The following is a 25,553-nucleotide window of genomic DNA, read 5'->3' on the forward strand; positions in this document are numbered from 1 at the left end:
GAATTGAGTGTTCAAATCCTTATGCCATTGTGAGTGTGAGAACTTCTTGTTTTCATTGTTAGCATATGTGGATCTAGAACTTGCCTGGTAGGTTGTGCTATATTGCTTAGGATAGTTGGTTGTGAAGTGATCATAGGCTTTCCTTTTAAATAGTCACGTTAACCTTAAAAAGCCCAAAACCCGTTCTATATGAATATCACTAGTTCCCATGTTGAGCCTTTGACTTTTTCTCTTGATTAGCCATAACAAACCTTTTCCCCGCTTCATGAATTCATTCCATCTTTGCACCCGTTCCCTCCTTGACACTACTAGAGAAAAGAAGCAAATCGCCTAAGCTGGGGGTGGTATATGTGTGAAGTAAAGGCCAAGAGCCTAAAGCTGGGGGTGTGTGAGTTGCATAGTCGAGAACTGGATGTGATAGCTGTGATAGCAGATCAAATTTGAATATATATATATATATATATATATATATAGATTTATAATAATAATAATATTGTCTCATAAAAAGATTGTAAACTCTAGTAAGAATAAAATCACATCTTAGTCATGAGTTGAAGAATGAATAGAATGGGCATGAGAAGAAAGGTCAAAATCTGTAGTGTCAAGGAGGATGAGTCACTAATTCCCAAATGAGTATCCTACCTGTCCCCGAGCCTACATTACAACCCAAGAACAAGTCCTATAGTGATCACAACTGAACCATCCGAAAGTGTTAGGCATTGAAATTAAAGGCAAGCATATGGTATCTGCACTTGTAAACCATGAACTTCTTTTGAGCGCGAGTGCTTTCTATTCTCATCCATCCTTGTCTCGATTCTTATCGTAAAATTGTGTGTGGGACATTCTCTAATCTAAGTGAGGGCATAACGATGAATACTCGCACGCATACATGCTTCTAATAATGTGATGTCATGATTGAAGCGTCATGGTCAATTCTAATAAGTTATTATGAAAGAACCTTGTTTGGAAATGAGGAAAGAGAGAGTTGATTTTTAAAAAAAAAATGCACATGCCGGTAGTGATGAGCAAGCACCATTGTAGTCATTTTTACTTTATTTTTAGCATAGTTGTAGTTTAATTTTGTGGTTGTTTTGTCTGACTTGCTTGAGGACAAGCAAAGATCCTAAGTTGGGGGTGTTGATGTGCCGTAGATTTGTGGCACATTCGACGCCTTTTTACTATGAAGTTTGGTTGTTTTCAAGTAAGTATGGTTCTTGTTAATATGTTTTTGTTGTGTTTTAGGAAAACAATGGTCCAAAAGCAAAAACAAAGAACAAAGGAAAAAATTGACCAGAAATGAAGAATCGACGTCTCGTCAATCAGCCGACGGACCGTCCTTCGAAGCATCGATAAGCTCGATTTTCCAGTGATGACCTTAGTTGAAGACGACAAAAGACGGAGACATCGACGAAGCGTCGAACTGATCGACGCTTCGTTGTTTGTGTCGTCAATCAAGATCTGTCAACAAGAAGAGAGAAGGACGGAATACTTGACGGAGCGTCGAACTGGTCGACAACACCGTCGAATTGATCACATTGCTGAAGATACAAAGGACGGAGGAATCGTCGGATCGTCGAACGATCGACGGTCCGTCGATCTTACTATCGGGGGCAGTTTTGTCAGTCGCTGCTGTGCGTTTTTTGGAGCCTATTTAAAGAACATTTTAGGTTATTTTTAGCAGCCAATTTTCATTTTATACACGTGAACAAAGTTCCATTGGTGGGTGAGCATTGATTACACCACTTTTGGAGCTTAGTGAAGACAACAAGATTCCATTTTTCATCATCTTTATCACACTTTGTAAGCTTTATGTCTCATTTATGCTTACTACTTTTGAGACCATCATGTGTGAGTAGTTTCTTTAATCAAAGTTGTGGACCCAAATGATGGGTGTTATGTAATGGGTGTCTAACATTGTATATATATATAATGGGTTGTGATGTCTTTTATTATTTCTCGGATTCATTGTTCGTTAGTGGTTGCAAACACTTGCTTATGCACAAACCCTAGTTTATTTGGAAAGATGAACTACGGTGTGATTTGAAATAATATAACAAGGACTCGGGGCGCTAACCCTCATTTAATGAACTCACTTAGGGATAAGATGAGTTCTACTTGGCATATTTAATCAATCTTACTTACAACTTTTCTACATTTGGGAAAATCATGAAAAGAAATACTTTCTAACTATTGGAAAATATTAGAAAGTGCATTAGAGATGAAGTGCATACAAAACCCCGACCCATTAGAAATATATCATATTGATACCCATAGCATAACATCTAATCAGTGCGGGGACACAACTTTGGTTCTCCAAATCCAAACAAATTCCAAATACTTCAAAATAGCGAATACAAACCAAATCTTTCTTCTATACTATTCGGAATAAAATTAAAGTTTCTAGAGATTAGTTACAGAAATAATTAGTACCTTTTTCTCTCCATATTCTCCGTGGGATTCGACCCCAACCTTGTTTGGGTTACTATATTTGACAACGTCCGCTTTACGCCATTAATAGGTGTAATTTGAGTGTATCATTGGCGGCACCAAGCCCGTTGATAGGGCGTCTGTGCGAAAGACTATCGATGATGCGGGGGAAGAAATTAACTTACATTTGATTTTTAATATGTTGCAGGAACAACAGGCGGCTATAACCCAACTCCAAAAGAAGAAGAACAGCACAGGAACAAAGGAGCCAAACCAAATCGATGAGTTGGTCCGTGGGGAAGATAGAGTAATTGACAATTGCAACGGGTCAGGTTCTAATGGGTCATCCGAGGTCTTGAAAATGCTCGAGGCACTGACCAAACGGATTGACACCTTTGAGAAGAAGGTAGAAAACTATAACTCTCGAGTGTACCAGATCCCTGAAGCCCCACCAATTTTGTCCGGGCCAGATTCCAAACGTTATATCTGGAGACCTTTCTCGCCTAGTGTTGCCCCGAATTTAATCCCGAAGAGGTTTAAGATGTCACATATCCCTAAGTATGATGGAACAACGGATCTGAAAGAACACGTGACATTTTATACCTGCACCATAAACGACAATGATCTCGAAGAGGACGAAGTTGAATCGATGTTGTTGAAGAAGTTCGGGGAGACGTTATCTAAAAGGGAAATGACATGGTATTGTATGCTTCCCGAACACTCTATTAACTCGTTTGAGATGCTTGCAGATGCTTTTGTGAAAGCTCATGATGGGGCTCGAAAGGTCCAAGCGAGGAAGGCCAATTTATACAGAATAGCCCAAAAGGACAACGAATTACCTAGAGAATTCATAACAAGGTTTTAGAAGGAAAGAATGTTGTTGCCCCCGATCGCTGATGAGTGGGCAACTCAAGCTTTCACTAAGGGACTCAATCCTCATAGCTCTACCGCCTCGTTCAAACTAAAGGAAAATTTGTTGGAGCACTACGAAGTAACATAGGCCGATGCCCATAACAAGTATGAGTCCAAAATTCGAGTGGAAGATGATCAACTCGAGCTTCCCCCAGGTTCGACAAGCCGAAACAAAAATACGGAGAGGCTAAAAAGGGTGACGGAAACAGAGTTGAAACCATCGTAGGACTGATATCAGCCATACGACTAGTCTGATAGGTCCAACTTTATTATGGATAGAGGAAGAATTAGTCACAACCATACTTTGGTAAGAAATGGCAAGAGAAATGATCGCGATTCAGGGAGCAGAGGTTTACGATTCAAGAAAAACCCCGTTGGTACATTTGTAACCGACGAGAGCCTGAGGTTATCCGAATACAATTTCAACATTGACGTTGCTGGTATTGTTTCTGCTATTGGCCACATAGGATGCGAGGTGGCCAAGGCCGATTCGGACCGACCCTGCCCAATGGGATCCGAATGTGGTATGCGACTATCACGGTACTCATGGTCACCGAAAGGAGGATTGCTGGCAACTGAGGGATGAAGTTGCCCGGTTACTGAAGAGTGATCACTTACTTGAATTTTTGAGTGACCAAGCGAAAGGGCATTATAAAAATGGCGAAGCAATTAAGAAGACTGAACCGGCTGAACCTCAACACGTGATCAACATGATTATTGGTGGAGTAGAAATTCCCCGAGTCCGATGATGAAGAAAACGATGGTCTCGATCAGTCGAGAAAAAAGAACCAGAGATTATATACCGGAAAGATTCATTTCTGTCACACCCTAATCTCCCTAGGGTGTGATGGGCACCCGACCCCATATTCGGAGCCGAGCGAACCCGCTGACTCTTATTACATACATAATCTTTTGGACTTTTATATCAAATAAACATGAAATACATAATCAAGCTTCCATAATTTTCTTTTTGTTGTTCTCAAATCAAACAAAATCTCTAAATATATGGAATTTATCATATAACACAGAAGGACACATCGGCTGATGGAGCCGTTTACAAAACTGACATCCTATACCCACGACTCTGTCTACAAAGTCTCTAACTTCGAACAAACATCATAGCATAATACTCTGACTCGGTAACACCCCGGGAGCAAACGAAGTTTGCCAACTTCGCTAGAACATCTTCTATAATAGCTTCAACTCATCTGGGTGTACCTGCGCGGCATGAAACGCAGCCACCGAAGAAAGAGGGTCAGTACGGAATATGTACTGAGTATGTAAAGCATGAAATACAGAAATCAGAACCGTAATCGAAACAGACAGTACAAAATTGAGTACATTATCCAGATTACCAAAGCGTTTATTTTCCAATCACAAATCATGTATGCTGATGTCATGTGTCAGAAAAGTGCAGATCCAGAATATCAGAATGGTATTTTCCTAGACACAGATCATGTATGTCAAAATCATATATCGTATGTACGCATATAACAGATCCCGGCCCTCCCGTGAGGGACGCGGTGGACAGAATCATATATGCCATCCTGGCCGCCACCCCGTCATCATATCATCACAAACAGATGTACATATAACAGATCCCGGCACGCCTATGAGGGACGCGGTGAACAATGCAGTGGAAGACGCACGATAACATGTCCTGGCCCGGGACTCAGTGAACAATACCGTAGAGTACGCACGAGAACGTATCCTGGCCCGAGACTTAGTGAAAGATACATTGAGGCATGCACGAGCAGAGTCGTGAGAAACCATATGCATACAAATCAAGACTCGATGGATAGGTACCCTTACTGACATCTGAAGGCTCAGAAACAAGGTTCGGGTCAATCCGACTTAGTATGCGAAAGTTATGAGCGTTTAAAGTACAAAACCTTCTACGAACGCTTCAGAAGCCATTTTTGGAAAATCAAAGCCATGATCATGTCAAGTACCTTTCGGATATCGTTATGGATCAAATCAAATAGAGCTTTTGGGACCATGTATACATATCAAATTATATCGAAGACTCGATGGAATAATCGAACGAACTATTATTGAGAATCAAGACATTTGTCGTACCAAATATCTTTCGAATGCCACTCAAAAACATATCAAACATCATAAGCACATCAAGAGCCACAGGGATCATAGTCATATATCAAACCGATCCGAGACCATATACCAAAGTTAGGGACATTGATACTTACGGAATTCTTTTAGGAACAGAAACTCTTTGAACGCTTCAGAAGCTTTCTTTGGAGAATTAAAACAATAGTCATATCAGGAGCTTTTCGAATCTCATTATGGATCAAATCAGATAGGTCTTTTGGAACCATACATACGTATTTTGACATAGCAGACTGTTTTCAAAAGTCGAGCACATTAATTCTTACAGAACTCTTTTAAGAACATATCAAAAGTGCATACGAATCATAAACAAGCTCGGAATCACAGAATAGAGTAACCCCAATGTGCATATCGACATCATACCTTACTTGGCTCTAGAACATGCCAAAGAAAGAAAGGGTAAGCCTTACATACCTGTGCCACACCTCATCAGCTACGCTTATTTATCCAAGCTTGCTAGTCTACATACAAAGAATTCACATAATCATTAGATTCGGCGTCATACACTTGCTTTAGTTCTTCAAATGAATTCATTTATAATCTGCCGAAATTTCGGCAGCATCTCCCCTGTAAGTACACCATCCCCGAGAATACAACTCGGCCAATTATAGACAATCAACAATCCGAGAATTTAACTCGGCCAAATTATTAACAACATTACCAACAATCATACTTACAACTTCAACAATCAATCCCAAAACATATTCTAACATTAACGACTCTTGTCACACAATTCACAGCATTTCGTTTATATCCAATTTAATCACATATATTCAAGCTACCACCAATGATCCCACATTCAAGTATTAATCCAAAATCTTTCTAACATGATTCAAGAATACTTCTAACAATTCACATAATATTCCAAACAGCCCAATCAACATATCACTTCACCCGAAACATTTCAAATTCAATAAGAATAATAACGACACATTTCATTCTTTCTTCCAAATTCATAAACTACATCAACAATCTATACTTTAGCAATATCATTCATTCTTATAATCATAAGAAACCATACTAATATCACATTAGCTTCTTCCATAATCCACAAACGATTACAACTTTACTTTAAACCATTAAATCCTTATTTTACATCATAGAATCTATCACAACAACAATTAAAATACTAAATAAAATCATCTCAACACACCCAACTAGGGCAGCCCCTGTACGGCCACCACCACACACCCACATATTCCATGAATTTCATCCAATTTCGCATACTACAACAATCAAATTACTAATTGAAATCAATTCATCATATCTTACTCAACACCACCTCTATTCGGCTACAACCAAGACACACATAATTCATGAGTTTCATCCATTTCTTCATATTACAACATGCACAAATCATCCATAACACATGAAAGAGAAGATTAAACCTTACCTTTTTCTTCACTTGTCTTCTCCCTCGGCCAAGGTCCCAAATTGCACCAATACATGTTTTGCTTGCTCCAACAACCACTCCACGTTAAAGAGAGCCTTCCATTTGGTGGAAATACTAGAAGAAAACAATTTTTCTTGAATCAAAATTGAAGGCTCCATTTCTCTTGCTATGGCCGAATATGGCCCCTTATTTTGCTCTCCAAGCTTCTTGAAAGTTCTTTGGATGAAGATGAAAATTATGATGGATTAATCATCTTTTAAACATCCATGTGGGCTAAAGCCCACCCATGTTTGGCCGGCCACTTTGGTCCATTCATTAAGCCCACCTTGTTTTTTTTTTTTTTTTGTATCAAGTCTTGTAATTCATGAAAAATAAGTTTTCCAAATTCTGAATTTGCCCTTAGCCTTCTTCCATATTTCCACGAGTCATCTTGCGAATTTCCCTTTTTACCCCTAGCCTTTCTTAATATTTCCACATCAAAATTTTCATAACCAACATATATGTTAAACAAGATCAAAAATATTGCCTTGCTCTTAGCTTCCCGCAAATATCTTGAATTATCCGAATGTACAAAATGCGGGATATAACATCCTCCCCCCCCCCCCCCCCCCCTTTAGAACATTCATCATTCGAATGTTCAATTGATCTTATGCGGTGTCATAATACTTCGGGAGGGTTCCTTCTCATAGTTGTCTTTTCCTTCATACTCATTCCTTATCTTTTACCCTATTTCCCTTATAATTGAACTCCCCGGTCTTTTCATGAGTTCTTATTCTGTATCATGGGTTTTCTAATCCATTGTGCCAACTTATTATCCTTGTCCTTCCCAGATCTTCTATTGACTCAAGTATACTTGTCTTTGATTTCTTTGTAATTGGCGCTCGTTTCGTCCATCGTTATTCTTTGTGCACTTAGCTTGTGGACCGTTCTTGCTCTCTTTGAGTTTGCCCGATATGAAGGATTCAAATCATGACATAACCATATCATAATTCATATTGGCATGAAGCATTCTCTTAAGGTATCTTTCATCCTTTCCCTTTATGTCGGCCTCACGGTATACTCATTGTCAATTCGTTTCTACTTCTTTCGTGTGTTCTCTTGGTATGCCAATATATTTAGAACTCTGGCCCCGAGCTATTAAATTTTCCTCCTCTGGAGCCTGAAAATGTTGCGAACCCTTTCTGAGTCTAATATAATTATGTTCTCCCCCCCCCCCCCCCTTTTTAAGGGGTTCCTTATACGTCACAATCTTCGAGTACCCTCGTCTTCGATTATACTTCATTCCTCGTCTTCCTTTCCAACTCTACGCATAACATATCGAAAACTTCTTACCATATGTTTTTCTTTCATTTTATGTCTATATCATCACTCTGTCTACATTTCCATACTCTTGTTATTTGTAGCACCAGCTCTAAAGTTCGTAAAACACTCCTTCAAACACGCAGACCCATTATATTCTTAAGTCATCTTTCAGGAAAGCTCTTCCATGTCCGAGGCAACCACATTAATATGGCTACACATTCCACTTTTATTCCATATTACCACATTTTTATCCTTTTTACGTGCCTATTTTGAGTTTTTACCCAAGTCGTCTCGTGCTTTGCCGGTAGTTCCTCTCAGAGCTTCACTCACTAAGGCTTCTTGTCTTTCATTTTCTTCCGACGCTTTGATCTCTTTATTTTTCCCATCTACTCACTCACTTTCTCTTTCCAAATATCATTGTATTAAAATTTCAAATCTTGACCTGTAGTAAAAATTAATAGCATCTTATCTTGCAACACTTGTACCATTTACCTTTGTTGTTACTTGGACTTCGGTATCCTTACTCAATTGGTGCCTTCCATATCTTAGCACCGGTCGCTGGGACACACGTGTCCACTGATACAATCACAGATGAGATATCATACGTAGTCATATACATATACATATAATTATTATCAACTAGCCCACAAAATACTCCCAAACGCTATTCAAGCCTATCCAAATTCCAGAGCCGTGACGCACTTCCTGTCCCTTCTCTAGTCTAGCCTGTTGCGTGTTATGTGGCCTTTTATGGTCTCCAACCATCTCGTATACTCTAATTTCACTCAGGCTATTCTAGCTTTTCATTTGTCTCTTATGTCGGAATATATAGAATTTCTTGCACACTTCCCAGGGGGTCACCCATCCTGAAATTTCTCCAAACTTAGCACGCTTAACCTCGAAACTTCGATGGAATCCGGTGCCTTAATGCTGATACAATCGCGTCCACTTCGCCGCATGACCTTCATTACATAATCCGGAGCAAGTCAAAGTCTTACAGATTCCGAGACACCCGCGTAGCTCGTCTTTCCCCTTTACAATTACTATCTTACCCTTTTTCGATCCTCAATATTTACCTTTCACTTTCGTGTATAACTACCTTCCGTCCCAGATTCCCGGATTCTCGATGGTAGCAAATATACCTTCTTTGCCGTTACCTATAAATACTTCGGGTATCAGCTTATTCGGATTTCCACCCACCATCCTTACATAATAATCTACAGCAGAACTGATTGTCGACTTTCTCTGAATCCTTCAACAGACCTGGTTCCTCTTATACCATTCTTTCCTTTCAAACTCTGTACACAGCAAATATCAACAATGTCTCACAGAGCATACGGCTATATATCACATTCTAGCCATCCGGAACTGCCAATTTCAGATAACAGATCAAATATATCAATACTTACCGCAGTGACTTTCCATATCATCATTCAAATTCTCCCGTCGTATGTAAGGCTTACATATAAGGAATCTCATTTCCTATGACTTGGATCTATCGCACGATCTGAGACGGAAAGAAGGTCAACAATCCCTAGATGCCCCGTAGCCTCCTGTTTAAATGTGGCGCGCTTCACACCATAAACATGACTCTACCGGACACGACTTTGTAAACAACCCCTAGGACAAACCTGCTCTGATACCACTTTGTCACACCCTAATCTCCCTAGGGTGTGATGGGCACCCGACCCCATATTCGAAGCCGAGCGAACCCGCTGATTCTTATTACATACATAATCTTTTCGACTTTTAAATCAAATAAACATGAAATACATAATCAAGCTTCCAGAATTTTCTTTTTGTTGTTCTCAAATCAAACAAAATCTCTAAACATATGGAATTTATCATATAACACAGAAGGACACATCGGCTGATGGAGCCGCTTACAAAACTGACATCCTATACCCACGACTCTGTCTGCAAAGTCTCTAACTTCGAACAAACGTCATAGCATAATACTCTGACTCGGCAACACCCCGAGAGCAAACGGAGTTTGCCAACTTCGCTGGAACATCTTCGATAATAGCTTCAACTCATCTGGGTGTACCTTGATACGCTCAAATTACACTTATTAATGGCATAACGCGGACGCTGTCAAATATAGTAACCCAACGAGGTTGGGGTCGAATCCCACAGGGAATATGGTGTGAAAAGGGTACTAAAATCGTAGATGCTAAGTTCTAGGTCTAATGGCTTAATCCGATAAGTTGTGTAAAAGTTGGTTTTTCTATGACTAGTTGCTAAATTATTGCTTTGGTGAATACTTATGGTAAAAGAAACTAAGGTTGTGTCCCCGTTAGATAGAGTGTATGATCATGGGTATTGATCTTGATATACTTGTAATGGATCATTATATGAATGCATTTAATCTCTATGTGAATCTTTACTATTTCCCAATAAATAAAGATTATATCTTTCTATGATTTTCCCAAATATAAGAAAGTGATTATGAAGAACGATTAATCGTGCCAAGTAAATTCCTCTTATTCCTAAGTGAATTTATTAAACAAAGTTTAAAGCTTTGAGTTCTTGTTAATTATTCTTACCAACCCTAATTATTTTTCCAAATAAATTTAGGGTTTATGGCTTTAATCAACGTTTGCAACCATTAATTATGAATGAAGAATGAAGAATAACTAAACCCTAATAATCCATTATTTGTATATCAATCACAACCCAATCACAAAACACCCATCATTAGGTTCACAACCCTAGTAAGGGAATTTAGTTACTCATGACGAAGAACAAGGAATAAGAAATTGAAGAATTCATAAGTGCTTACTTTGGAATGAAAAGGGAATTGAGAATACTTGAATTGATGTTTGAATCTTCAAAAAAACTAGAGAGAATTTTTTGTTCTAAGTCAAGAGACAAAAATATATTGAATAATTAATATTAAAACCCTACAATGACTATTTATAGGTTTTGAAATTACATAAGTTACAGATTTTGCACTTCAGTCCCGTCATGATGAAATACGGTCCGTAAATCACTTTACGGACCGTAAAGATGGTTTACGCCCTCGTCGTCTTCTCAGCTGTGTGGAACTCAACCTTCCAAAAGACGGACCGTAAACTGGTTTACGGTCCGTAAACTTCGTGGTCGTCTTTCACTTCGCTAATCTCAGACTTTCTGCCAAACGCTTGAATGCTAAATACGTGATGGAATACGGACCGTAAACTGGAATACGGTCCGTAAACTTCAATTTACGACCATGATCTGCACTTCAACTGTGATCTTGCCAAATCTGTTCCTTCACCTGAAAAACACTAACAAACACGTAAAATCACATTGACTTGCTTAACAACAAGTAAAACTTATAGCCGAAACGTATCGATTGTGGCGTAAAAATCACGCCACATCAACACCCCCAACTTAAAGTATTTGCTTGTCCTCAAGCAAGCCATACCACGCAACGACTCAATCTAACACCTAGATATCACAGAATAAGAGTGTCTACATCGGTTTTGCCTCGGAACTTCTAGCATGCATGTTTTCTTTCAACTGACCACCCCAACTGTCTATTGTACAGCAATATTACACACTTTAAGAATGTTATGACTGACCATGACGCTTCCAAACATGACATTACATTATCGAACATATTATCATGCATAGAAACACTACTTTCGGCAGTCACTTTAGTTTGCTCAATTCTCATCCTTATGCCCTCACATAGACCAAAGAATGTCCCAACACACATATATACGACAAGAATGGGACGAAAATGAACGAGAAGAGAAAGACACTCAACACTCACAAAGAATTCATATTCACATATGCAAATACCATAAGCTTGCCCTTATTTTCAGTGTTCTCATCCTAGGCTCGTTCGGTTGTGATCACATTAGGACTTGTTTCGGCTTGTAATGTAGGCTTAGGGATGGGTAGGATACTTTTTGGGTATTAGTGGCTCACCCTCCTTGACACTACAACATCTCTTATACCCTGATTCGCCTCCTTTCTTTCCAGCCCCGTCTTTCCTTTAACGTTTTCGACCTCGATGTGGTTTTATTCCTATTCAACTAGCAATTCTTTTTGTGTTTCAATTTCCTGGTTTATATATATATATATATATATTTTTTTTTATTATTATTTTTTTTTTATATTGTATCAACTACCACATCGACTCTCTACTAACAAAATTTCACCATCTCCCAACCTTTGTTCTCAACCTCTACTTCACATTTAATTTACCCCCAACTTAGGCTTTTGCCTCGTCTACCTAGTAGCATCAAGGAGGAAACGGGTGCAAAGGTGGATGATTTTCACGACGGGTGATGTTTCATTTGGCTAGCCAAGAAAAAAGTCAAAAAGGCTCAAAAGGGGAAGACTAGTGATATTTTCAGCTTTTGGTGAGGCTTATTTAGGCAAAGTGACTTATTAACACAAAGAAAGCCTAAGATCATTTCACAACCAAACTAACTTTTGGATTTCAAACAAGACTAACCGGGCAAGTTCTAGATTATACATGTGTAAACAGAATAAAACTAACAACTCACACACACGTCGGCATAAGGATAATCATTTTTACACTTGTGGCCTCCTAAGTAGCCATTCGTCACACACAATACCCCAATAATCACAATGTCATATCAAGAATCAATCATGTCAGACAATAAGTGTTCTAAGTATGCATTTTTCAAAAATTCTGAGGGGTCCAAAATTTTCAACAAACCACACACATGCCATCAGTTACAAAGTAACACCGAATAAGTCAAAATTATTCTACTCAACCTAAGCAACATCCTAAACATGCCAGTTTCAATAAAATAAACCCCCCTCAGGAAAAGAAATCTGGCAAAGAAAAGCCGAGGGGGTTCCTAAACACATATTTACACTACCCTACTATCAATAAGTCCCACCCCCAACGAAAAATCAAGCACTGTCTCAGTGCTTCAAATATAAGAACAAGGGAGTGAGAAAGTACCTGAATGCTGTGAACATCTCATGGCTGGCCCGCTGTATCCGGCGGCTAACTTGCGGACTCTCCAGGTTGGCGCTGCGGCTCAACCAATGACTGAAAGATCGCCTGCTGCAGATCCTTCTTTTTAGTCTTTTTTAATCTTCTGGCCAACTCCTCCGAGTCCTCAGATGACTCACTGACCCTCTTTCCAGTACCGCGAACGAAAGGTTCCGCATCCTCCGTCTCCTCCTCAGAATCCAGCAAATCCAGCACCTTAAACGTACTAGGCAAAATGGCCCGTGGTGCTGGTGCTAGTGTGGCTACCATCCCGTGCATCTTGAGTGTGTCAAGCTCCTTTTTCAGCTTCTCCAACTCACTCCTCAAAGAACTAGACTCCCCACTGGGTGCGGTCTGCTCTCGAGTCAACAATCTCGCCTCAAAGCTGTCTAGTCGAGCTTGATACACCTCGTGCTTTTTCTCAAACTCCGCACGGACTTCTGTGGTTGCCTCAGTGACCAGTTGCTGCACTATCCTCACCACCTTCGGCCTGAATTGTTGCAAGATTTTGTCTACTTGCCTTTCGGTCCGCACCGCTTTGATTGCGATTTGGCTGTAGTTAGCAGGGCTGAAGTGTAGCAACCCCACCTCTGGATCAACAGGCTCGGCTGTCGCAGCAGCAGTGGCGGATCCCGAAGGAGGATCCTGTGTGGCCGGAAGTGGTGGTGGAGGCCTTGCCTCCGAAACAGCTAGTGTGGCTGCATCACCCTGTGTACCGATAGTAGACAGAGCACCTGTCGTGGGAGCCTCCGGTCCAGTAGCGGCAGCACCAAACTCGGAACCTCCTGGATCAGTCCCATAAGCACGGCTCGGACTCCACTCTAACTGAGTGTCGTCCTCATCACCGGACTGATCTGCCTCCCGGTCCTTTTTGCTTACCGGCTTGTTTTTTCTCCAATCCCCCACATGTGCGGCTGTAATGGTACCGTCCCACTCTGGAAGCGGAATTATTCTTGCCAGTCGACACAATGCCGTGATAAGGCACGGAAAGACCATGTTCTGGTTTGGCTTGTGTGCCCGGACATGCAGCTCCTCCGCTATCAATTCCCCAATATCCATCGGGTATCTCGACATGAAGGATGAAATTGTGACTGCCTGATTGGTGGAAAGGGTATTATCTGCCTGTGTTGGAGTGATCCGATACCGCAGCAAAGTCCACCAAAATTTGGCCTCCGTGGACAAACAGCTCTTAGCGATCTTAACCTTCCCATCGTTAGTCCATTTCTGCTCATGTGGCTCGGATGTGATGAGTGCTGCAGTCCATTGCCTGACGGATTTGTTGTCCTTCCTGTCTCGTTTGTCTAAGAACAGGCTCAGATCAGTGGGAGCTACAAAGTCATCGCCAAACAGGACCCTGTTGATGGCTTTTGGCGGAGATATTAACCAAGGAGTTCCGAACCGTCACATTCTCCAGCATTGGGATCTGATGCCAGGCAAGACTTGGATTTTTCATCGACCTCAAGACGGCCCCATAGGATGCATAGAACTCCCGCACAATATGCGGAGCATATTCTCCCGGCTCATGAGTGAAGGCATCTAATTTGTATCCTTTAATGGTATCATCCAGCTGTGGGTGTGCTGAAATACCATCGAAGATCAGCCGTCGTTCTTCAAATATTTTCCTCGACGGCTGCCTACCATTCTCAGACCCGGCCATCCCTTGGTCATACAACTCCTTTGACCCCTTTACCGAGAACCGCAACTTCTCGTCATCCAAATGTTTGGTCCTGACGACCAGCTTACGACCCTTCGGTGGCGTACCATCAACCGGATCACTGCCCTCACTAGGCCCTGCTGAGTCACTCTCTGGTGTAGTCTGTGTGGCTGCCCCCCTGCTTGATGCTTCCACGTCAGAATCCCCCTCTTCAGACTGGGAGGCTTCCGACGCAGATTTTGATGGAGTCATGGGTGAGGGCAGGGTTGATGTGGTTGCCATTTTGTCTTGGGTGGGGCCCCCCCAAACTTTAGGTGGAGGTATAACCTCGGCGTACTCGGATCCTGATTGTTCCCCTTCCGAAGTGGAAGGTTCATCTATCAATCTTGAATCCGAGCGCGCTCTCTGTTTCTTGCCCGTGCTGTGGGCCCCCGCTCTCGTTGCTTTTCTTTTCTGACCCATTCCTGCAAAAGACACCACATATCAGTTATTATTGAACAATCAACCAAAGATAAGAATATATGACTGTGCACAGAATACATGTTCTGTCTGTGGTCGTAAACACAAAAGACGGACCGTAAACTGGTTTACGGTCCGTAAACTGCGATCGTAAATTGAGCAATCATCTGCAGAACATTCTTTCCCCTGGTGAAATCCTAAATACGGACCGTAAACTGGTTTACGGTCCGTAAAGTCAGATCGTAAACTAGGATTCCTTTAGGATGTCATTCTGTCCACTTAACATGCTTAAATACGGACCGTAAAGTGCAATACGGTCCGTAATGTGCAATCGTAATTCGCACCACAGACACACCTATTTTGATTTCACAATTTCATATCATATCTCGGTTTCACATTGTGTTGGGGTTTAGGCTACTCAGACTTTGCCTATTTTTCTATCAATTTTCATAATTCCCGCGAGTGTCAAGCCATTGGTGGGCAGACCAAAAACTTCAAATTTTGAAGTATGGAATGCCCTCCAACCCAATTGGGTGTTATTAACAATTACCCACGAGAATTAAAAACATTGAACACCTCTATCCCCTCACTAGATCATTAACCAAGGGAATTAAGCACTTAATTTCACCAACCCAGTCTAAACAATCACTTACCACCAAGTTCAAGTTCACAGATAACAAAGAAGGATGTGGAGCATGAGTCATACCTTTCAATGATGAATCAGACCACTAGAAACACAGATTTGTAGAGCACCGCTGCAATCACACACGAAATTAAACCTAGGGCAGAGGGAGATTTTGAATTCTTGGTGAGATGGAATTTTTTGGTGGGCTGGGTTTTGATTGTTTCTTTGTTTTTGGTGGAGTTTTCGTATTTATGGTGGTTAGGAAGATGGAAGGTGATGGTTTAATGGTGGGTAGACGTGGGGATGGAATAGAAATTGAAAGGGAAATCGTGAAAATGGAGGGAGACGTGAAGGTGAGGTGAAAGAATGGAGGGAAGTTGATGCGGTGAGATGGTGTGCATATACCCTTTGGTTTAATTTGCGTGTTATTTAAATGTGTGTTACTTTTTCTTTTTTTTTTATATTTCTAAATACGGTCCGTATATCGATTTACGACCCGTATTTAGAGATGTTATTGTGGGCAGTACACTGTATTGTCTCATGTTAGTTTACGTTTAGGTTTACGGACCGTATTGTGAAATACGGTCCGTCCTACGTGGTCGTAAACCAGCATGTTACATTACAATGCTCACTGTTCTGCAGCATTGTTAAATACGCTCTGTGGTACGAGCCGTATTATGAAATACGGTCCGTATACTTCAGGCGTCTTTTGCAATGTTGCAGAACAGTGTCTGATAACTGAACTTACCTGCATCTCAGCAGAATTTTTCTGTCACATATTCCTGCACCAAAACAACCATTACCCTATATGTACGAAGAACAACAAAGAAAAATAAACATTACACTTGGGTTGCCTCCCAAGAAGCGCTTGATTTAACGTCGCGACACGACGGTGGTGACCAATCACGCCTTCTCTTGGTCCACCAGATCATTGTTCGTGCCGAGGTGTTTCAACCTGTAGCGATCAACAATCCTATCCTCCGAAACCATTCCGTGGTAGTGCTTCAATCTCTGCCCATTCACCTTAAATGTCCGAGTACCATCTCCGGACTTCAATTCAACCGCGCCATGGGGTGAGGCACCTACCACCTCAAACGGACCAGACCACCTGGATTTGAGCTTACCTGGTAGCAACTTCAGCCGAGAGTTAAACAGTAATACAGAGTCGCCCTTGTAGAACTCTCGCTTCAGAATCTTTTTGTCATGGTATTGCTTCATCCTTTCTTTATAAAGGGCTGCACTCTCATATGCCTGGTACCGAAATTCATCCATCTCATTCAATTGAAACAACCGCAGCTTGGTTGCTTCCTCCCAATCCATGTTCAGCTTCTTCAGCGCCCACATAGCTTTGTGTTCAAGTTCAACCGGCAAGTGACAAGCTTTTACGAATACAAGCTTGAAGGGTGAAGTCCCAATTGGAGTCTTGAAAGCAGTCCGGTATGCCCATAGAGCGTCATCGAGCTTGCGGGCCCAATCAGTTCTATTGGCATTAACTGTCTTTGCTAGAATACTTTTAATCTCCCTATTGGACACTTCAACCTGTCCACTTGTCTGAGGGTGATACGGCGTTGCCACCCTATGCTTTACACCACATTTTCCCATCAGTCCCGCGAACGCTTTATTGCAAAAGTGGGATCCACCATCGCTGATTATCGCCCTCAGAGTCCCAAAACGAGTAAATATGTTCTTCTTAAGGAACCCCATAACACTCTTGGCCTCATTATTGGGTAAAGCCACCGCCTCAACCCATTTTGACACATAATCCACAGCTACCAAGATGTATTTCATTCCACCAGAACACACAAAAGGTCCCATAAAGTCGATCCCCCAGACATCGAACACCTCCACCTCCATAACAAAATTCATAGGCATCTCTTGCCTTCTGCCGATATTCCTTTGCCTTTGACATTGATCACAAGACCGCACCAAAAGATTAGCATCATGAAAAATAGTCGGCCAGTAATAGCCGCACTCAAGTACCTTGGCTGCAGTCCGGTTTCCGCTATGATGACCCCCAACAGGAGAGTCATGGCATGCCTTTAGAATTGTCATTACTTCACTTTCCGGAACACAACGCCGAATGATGTTATCAGCGCATGTGCGGAACAAATAAGGCTCGTCCCAATAGTACTGCCGAGCATCCCGCAAGAATATCTTCTTTTGGTAAGTTTTGATATCATCGGGAACTATACCTGTTAGCAAATAATTGGCAAAATCAGCATACCATGGTGCTACCTCATTTGACACCGCCAACACCCTCTCGTCTGGAAAAACATCATCTATATCAAGCTCATCAGACGGTCTCCCAGCTTCTTCAAGCCGAGAGAGATGGTCAGCCACCTGGTTTTCAGTGCCCTTTCGGTCTTTTACCTCAAAATCGAACTCTTGCAGCAGTAGCACCCATCTGATCAGTCGCGGCTTTGCTTCCTTCTTTGCCATGAGGTATCTCAAGGCTGCATGATCAGTATAAACCACAACTTTGGACCCCAACAAGTAGTCCCAAAATTTCTCGAAGGCAAACACAATGGCAAGCAACTCTTGCTCCGTCACTGTGTAATTCATCTGTGCAACATTCAGCGTTCTGCTAGCATAATAGATCGGGTGCATAATTTTATTGTGCCTCTGCCCAAGCACAGCACCTATTGCGAAACCACTAGCATCACACATCAGTTCGAATAGTAGGGACCAGTCAGGAGCAACAATAATAGGATCAGTAGTGAGACGCACTTTTAACTTCTCAAACGCCTTGTGGCACTTCTCATCAAACACAAATTTAGCCTCTTTTTCAAGAAGCTTGCACAAAGGATTGGAAACTTTAGAGAAATCTTTGATGAAGCGCCTGTAGAACCCAGCATGCCCCAAGAAACTTCGGACACCTTTGACTGAGATAGGTGGAGGAAGTTTGGAGATCACATCAATTTTTGCTTGATCAACCTCGATTCCCTTTTCAGAGATTTTGTGACCGAGGATGATTCCTTCCTTCACCATAAAATGGCATTTCTCCCAGTTCAGCACCAGATTAGTCTCTTCACACCTTTTTAGCACTTGTCCCAGATGGCCAAGACAATCATCAAATGAGTCACCCACCACGGAAAAATCATCCATGAACACCTCCAAGAAATCCTCCACCATGTCGGAGAAGATTGACATCATGCACCTCTGAAAGGTCGCTGGTGCATTACACAAACCAAAAGACATCCGGCTGAATGCAAATGTCCCATAAGGACAAGTGAACGTGGTCTTCTCCTGATCTGCCAGAGCAATGTTGATCTGATTGTAACCCGAGTAACCATCAAGGAAACAATAATAAGAACGCCCTGCTAGTCTATCCAACATCTGATCAATGAAAGGCATAGGGAAATGGTCCTTGCTCGTGGCTGTGTTGAGCTTGCGATAATCCATCCAAACTCTCCAACCGGTGACAGTTCTGGTCGGGATCAACTCATTCTTAGCATTCGGTACAACAGTGATGCCGCCCTTCTTAGGAACACATTGGACCGGGCTCACCCATTTACTATCAGCGATCGGGAAAACCACGCCTGCATCTAGCCATTTGATGATTTCTTTCTTGATGACCTCTTGCATATTCTCATTTAGTCGCCTCTGATGCTCTACACTTGGTTTTCTGCCCTCCTCCAACTAAATTTTGTGCTCACAGATCCCAGATGGGATACCTCGAATATCTGCTATGGTCCAACCAATAGCACGCCTATACTCCCTCAATACCTCCAAAAGCTGCACAATCTTCTCCTCAGTCAATGAAGCTGAAACAATCACCGGTAATGTGTCGTCGGGACTAAGGAACTCATATTTCAGGTGTGACGGGAGCTGCTTAAGCTCCAACTTAGGTGGCTCAATGATTGAAGGCTTTGCTGGAGGAGTTGTTCTATTTTCCAGATCAAGACTCAGCTTCTTTTGGTGGTATGTGTATGAGCCCAACCCAATAACTGAGTTAACTGTCTCCTCATAGCCTTCCATGTCTTCAGCATCGAAATTTATCAGAATGCCAGCCAAAGCCTCACCCAAGCTCTCTTCTTCCATTTTGAACTCCACTGCATCATCAACTACATCAAATGAATCAATTACCGAAATGCTCTCATAAGCACTTGGTAACTTCATCCCTTTGCTAGCCTGAAAAGTCACTTCTTCATTGTTGACTCGAAACTTGATTTCATTTTTCTCAGAATCCATCAGAGCCCTCCCTGTAGCAAGGAAAGGACTCCCCAAAATGATAGGAATGTCTCGATCAACAGCTAAAATCAAGAATCACAAAGTCAGCGGGCAACAAAAACTCACCAACCCGCACAATGACATCATCAACCACCCCAACAGGTCTTTTGATAGACCTATCAGCCATCTGCAACCTCATCGTAGTCAGCCTTGGCATTCCCAAACCTGACTGCTTATATATAGCAAGGGGCATCAAATTTATACTCGCCCCATTATCACACAAAGCACGAGCAAAGTCATGGTACCCAATAGAACAAGGAATGGTAAACGCCCCAGGATCTCCCTTTTTCTGAACAGTTGTGGTTGAGATAATAGAACTCACAGTGTGAGTCAAACTCACGGTTTCATGTTGAACCGTCTTCTTCTTGGTCAGCAACTCCTTCAGATACTTTGCAAAACCGGGCATCTCCTTGACAGCTTCCAAGAAGGGAAAATTTAGAGATAACTGCTTCAGCTGATCATAAAACTTCTCAAACTTAGCATCTTCATTCTTCTTTACCAACCTCTGAGGAAAAGGAGGTTTAGATTTGAAGAGCTGTGTCAAAGGGCGAAGAGCCCCTTTTACAGCCTGCTTGCTAGTGTCATCAGCTTCTCTTACTATCTCTGGAATATCAGCAACCTTCTGGTCAGCAAGGATCTCATCAGCAATAATAGGTGCGTTAGACTGCACCTCATTCTCATCATCTATCGGCTCAAGATCAATCACCTCTTCAGCAGCTCCCTGTATTGTTTTACCACTTCTAGTGGTAATGGCAAACACATTGTTTAAACCGCCTCCCCCATTCTTCGGATTTGGGATGGTGTCACTTGGAAGTCCTCCCTTTTTCGGAGGGTGCTGCTCTCTAGAAATATCCCTCATCTGCGACTCAAGCTTATGAATAGCCGCTGTATGAGAGCCCACTGTTTCTGTCAACCCGGATAAAGTCCTCTCAGACTTTGATTGATTGGCAAGAATCTTCTCAAGCATTGCTTCAACTTTCGAACTACCCTGCTCTGATGCTTGCCCTTTTGGTGGTATATATGGATTGGAACTCTTATTCCCAAAATTGTTGCTGTTGTTGTAGCTCCCTTGGTTCGCACCACCATAGTTATTGTTGTAGTTCCCAGAGTTGTTGTAAGCACCTTGACCTTGCTGAGGTCTCCATTGATTCTGATTCTGATTCTGATAGCCACCTTGGTAATTCTGTCATTGATAACCCCCTTGAGAGTTATTAACATAGTTAGCATCTTCAACCTGCATAGGTGGCCCTTCAAGGAACTGACCATCTGGAGCATGGTACATCCCTTTTGGCAAAACTGCATCTTCCTCACAAACATTTACCTTCTTGATTTGAGACTCATCAAACTTCTTCGTCAGCAAGGAGATATTTGTTGCAAGTTCTGCCAATGTTTGCTGGGTATCCTGATTCTCCTTCACTATATTCTGGAGCATAGCACTACCATATGGTACCACATCAGCATTGTTCGAGTGCCAAGCCTGATTATGAGTTGTCAGCTTGTTGAGTATTATGGTCACTCGTCGGAAGGTCTTGTTCATAAAATACCCATCAGCCGCATTGTTGGCCACTGACTGTGTCACTGGATCTAACCCTCAGTAGAACTTCTCCATCAATATATTTTTTGGAAAACCATGATTTGGGATCTTCTGTAGATATTCTTTGAACCTCTCCCGGGCTTCATATAGTTGTTCCCCCGGTCGCTGCTTGAATTCATATATCTTGTCTCGAATCTCAGCCTTCTTACTAGGGGGATACCACTTTTTGAGAAACACAGTAACCATCTCTGCCCATGAAGTAATTGAATTTCGGGGCAGCTTCTCGAACCATGTTCTAGCCTCTCCAGCTAAGGAATACTTGAATAGCCTCAACCAAATAGCATATTGTGGAACATTGTTCTGGACGTGATTAGCACACACATCCACAAAATTTTGCAAATGACGTTGAGGGTCATTCTCGGTAGAGTTCCGAAAGTACCCCTCAAGTTTCAGCAGCTGATAAAGAGATGAGTCAATTTTCACAGTAGCCGCTCCAACTCGAGGTTGAACAATGGCAGATGCATAGTCATCCTCTTGAACCAGTTCAGCAAAAATATTCTCATCATCAGATTCATCCATTTGATTATTCAACCGATTCACCTGATTACCCGCACGCTGATTTTGCTGATTTTGATTCATGATCACCTAGTTTACACAGACTAGCAAACAAGGTGTGATGGAATAAGCAAAAGACTTTAATCAAAGCAAACACTATTTAGTAATTTCAAAACCGTATTCCCCGGCAACGGCGCCAAAATTTGATACGCTCAAATTACACCTATTAATGGCATAACGCGGACGTTGTCAAATATAGTAACCCAACGAGGTTGGGGTCGAATCCCACAGGGAATATGGTGTGAAAAGGGTACTAAAATCGTAGATGCTAAGTTCTAGGTCTAATGGCTTAATCCGATAAGTTGTGTAAAAGTTGGTTTTTCTATGACTAGTTGCTAAATTATTGCTTTGGTGAATACTTATGGTAAAAGAAACTAAGGTTGTGTCCCCGTTAGATAGAGTGTATGATCATGGGTATTGATCTTGATATACTTGTAATGGATCATTATATGAATGCATTTAATCTCTATGTGAATCTTTACTATTTTTCAATAAATAAAGATTATATCTTTCTATGATTTTCCCAAATATAAGAAAGTGATTATGAAGAACGATTAATCGTGCCAAGTAAATTCCTCTTATTCCTAAGTGAATTTATTAAACAAAGTTTAAAGCTTTGAGTTCTTGTTAATTATTCTTACCAACCCTAATTATTTTTCCAAATAAATTTAGGGTTTATAGCTTTAATCAACGTTTGCAACCATTAATTATGAATGAAGAATGAAGAATAACTAAACCCTAATAATCCATTATTTGTATATCAATCACAACCCAATCACAAAACACCCATCATTAGGTTCACAACCCTAGTAAGGGAATTTAGTTACTCATGACGAAGAACAAGGAATAAGAAATTGAAGAATTCATAAGTGCTTACTTTGGAATGAAAAGGGAATTGAGAATACTTGAATTGATGTTTGAATCTTCAAAAAAACTAGAGAGAATTTTTTGTTCTAAGTCAAGAGACAAAAATATATTGAATAATTAATATTAAAACCCTACAATGACTATTTATAGGTTTTGAAATTACATAAGTTACAGATTTTGCACTTCAGTCCCGTCATGATGAAATACGGTCCGTAAATCACTTTACGGACCGTAAAGATGGTTTACGCCCTCGTCGTCTTCTCAGCTGTGTGGAACTCAACCTTCCAAAAGACGGACCGTAAACTGGTTTACGGTCCGTAAACTTCGTGGTCGTCTTTCACTTCGCTAATCTCAGACTTTCTGCCAAACGCTTGAATGCTAAATACGTGATGGAATACGGACCGTAAACTGGAATACGGTCCGTAAACCTAGCTCGTAAACCACCATCTTCTCAGTTTGACTTTCTGGTTCTGTTATCCTTAAACACGACCATGGAATACGGCCCGTATTGTAGAATACGGTCCGTAAACTTCAATTTACGACCATGATCTGCACTTCAACTGTGATCTTGCCAAATCTGTTCCTTCACCTGAAAAACACTAACAAACACGTAAAATCACATTGACTTGCTTAACAACAAGTAAAACTTATAGCCGAAAAGTATCGATTGTGGCGTAAAAATCACGCCACATCATACCTGCGCGGCATGAAACGCAGCCCCCGAAGAAAGGGGGTCAGTACGGAATATGTACTGAGTATGTAAAGCATGAAATACAGAAATCAGAACCGTAATCGAAACAGACAGTACAAAAGTGAGTGCATTATCCAGATTACCAAAGCGCTTATTTTCCAATCACAAATCATGTATGCAGATGTCATATGTCAGAAAAGTGCATATCCAGAATATCAGAATGGTATTTTCCCAGACACAGATCATGTATGTCAAAATCATATATCGTATGTACGCATATAACAGATCCCGGCCCTCCCGTGAGGGACGCGGTGGACAGAATCATATATGCCATCCTGGCCGCCACCCCGTCATCATATCATCACAAACAGATGCACATATAACAGATCCTGACCCGCCTATGAGGGACGCGGTGAACAATACAGTGGAAGACGCACGATAACATGTCCTGGCCCGAGACTCAGTGAACAATACCGTAGAGTACGCACGAGAAGGTATCCTGGCCCGGGACTCAGTGAAAGATACATTGAGGCATGCACGAGCAGAGTCGTGAGAAACCATATGCATAAAAATCAAGACTCGATGGATATGTACCCTTACTGACATCTGAAGGCTCAAAAACAAGTTTCGGGTCAATCCGACTTAGTATGCGAAAGTTATGAGCGTTTAAAGTACAGAACCTTCTACGAACGCTTCAGAAGCCATTTTTGGAAAATCAAAGCCATGATCATGTCAAGTACCTTTCGGATATCGTTATGGATCAAATCAAATAGAGCTTTTGGGACCATGTATACATATCAAATTATATCGAAGACTCGATGGAATAATCGAACGAACTATTATTGAGAATCAAGACATTTGTCGTACCAAATATCTTTCGAATGCCACTCAGAAACATATCAAACATCATAAGCACATCAAGAGCCACAGGGATCATAGTCATATATCAAACCGATCCGAGACCATATACCAAAGTTAGGGACATTGATACTTACGGAATTCTTTTAGAAACAGAAACTCTTTGAACGCTTCAGAAGCTTTCTTTGGAGAATCAAAACAATAGTCATATCAGGAGCTTTTCGAATATCATTATGGATCAAATCAGATAGGTCTTTTGGAACCATACATACGTATCAAAACATAGCAGACTGTTTTCAAAGTCGAGCACATTAATTCTTACAGAACTCTTTTAAGAACATATCAAAAGTGCATACGAATCATAAACAAGCTCGGAATCACAGAATAGAGTAACCCCAATGTGCATATCGACATCATACCTTACTTGGCTCTAGGACATGCCAAAGAAAGAAAGGGTAAGCCTTACATACCTATGCCACACCTCATCAGCTACGCTTATTTATCCAAGCTTGCTAGTCTACATACAAAGAATTCACATAATCATTAGATTCGGCGTCATACACTTGCTTTAGTTCTTCAAATGAATTCATTTATAATCTGCCGAAATTTCGGCAGCATCTCCCCTGTAAGTACACCATCCCCGAGAATACAACTCGGCCAATTATCAACAATCAACAATCCGAAAATTTAACTCGGCCAAATTATTAACAACATTACCAACAATCATACTTACAACTTCAACAATCAATCCCAAAACATATTCTAACATTAACGACTCTTGTCACAAAATTCACGGCATTTCGTTTATATCCAATTTAATCACATATATTCAAGCTACCACCAATGATCCCACATTCAAGTATTAATCCAAAATCTTTCTAACATGATTCAAGAAT

This window comes from Lycium barbarum, chromosome 4 (assembly GCF_019175385.1).
Source record: "Lycium barbarum isolate Lr01 chromosome 4, ASM1917538v2, whole genome shotgun sequence".
In the NCBI taxonomy this organism is placed as follows: domain Eukaryota; kingdom Viridiplantae; phylum Streptophyta; class Magnoliopsida; order Solanales; family Solanaceae; genus Lycium; species Lycium barbarum.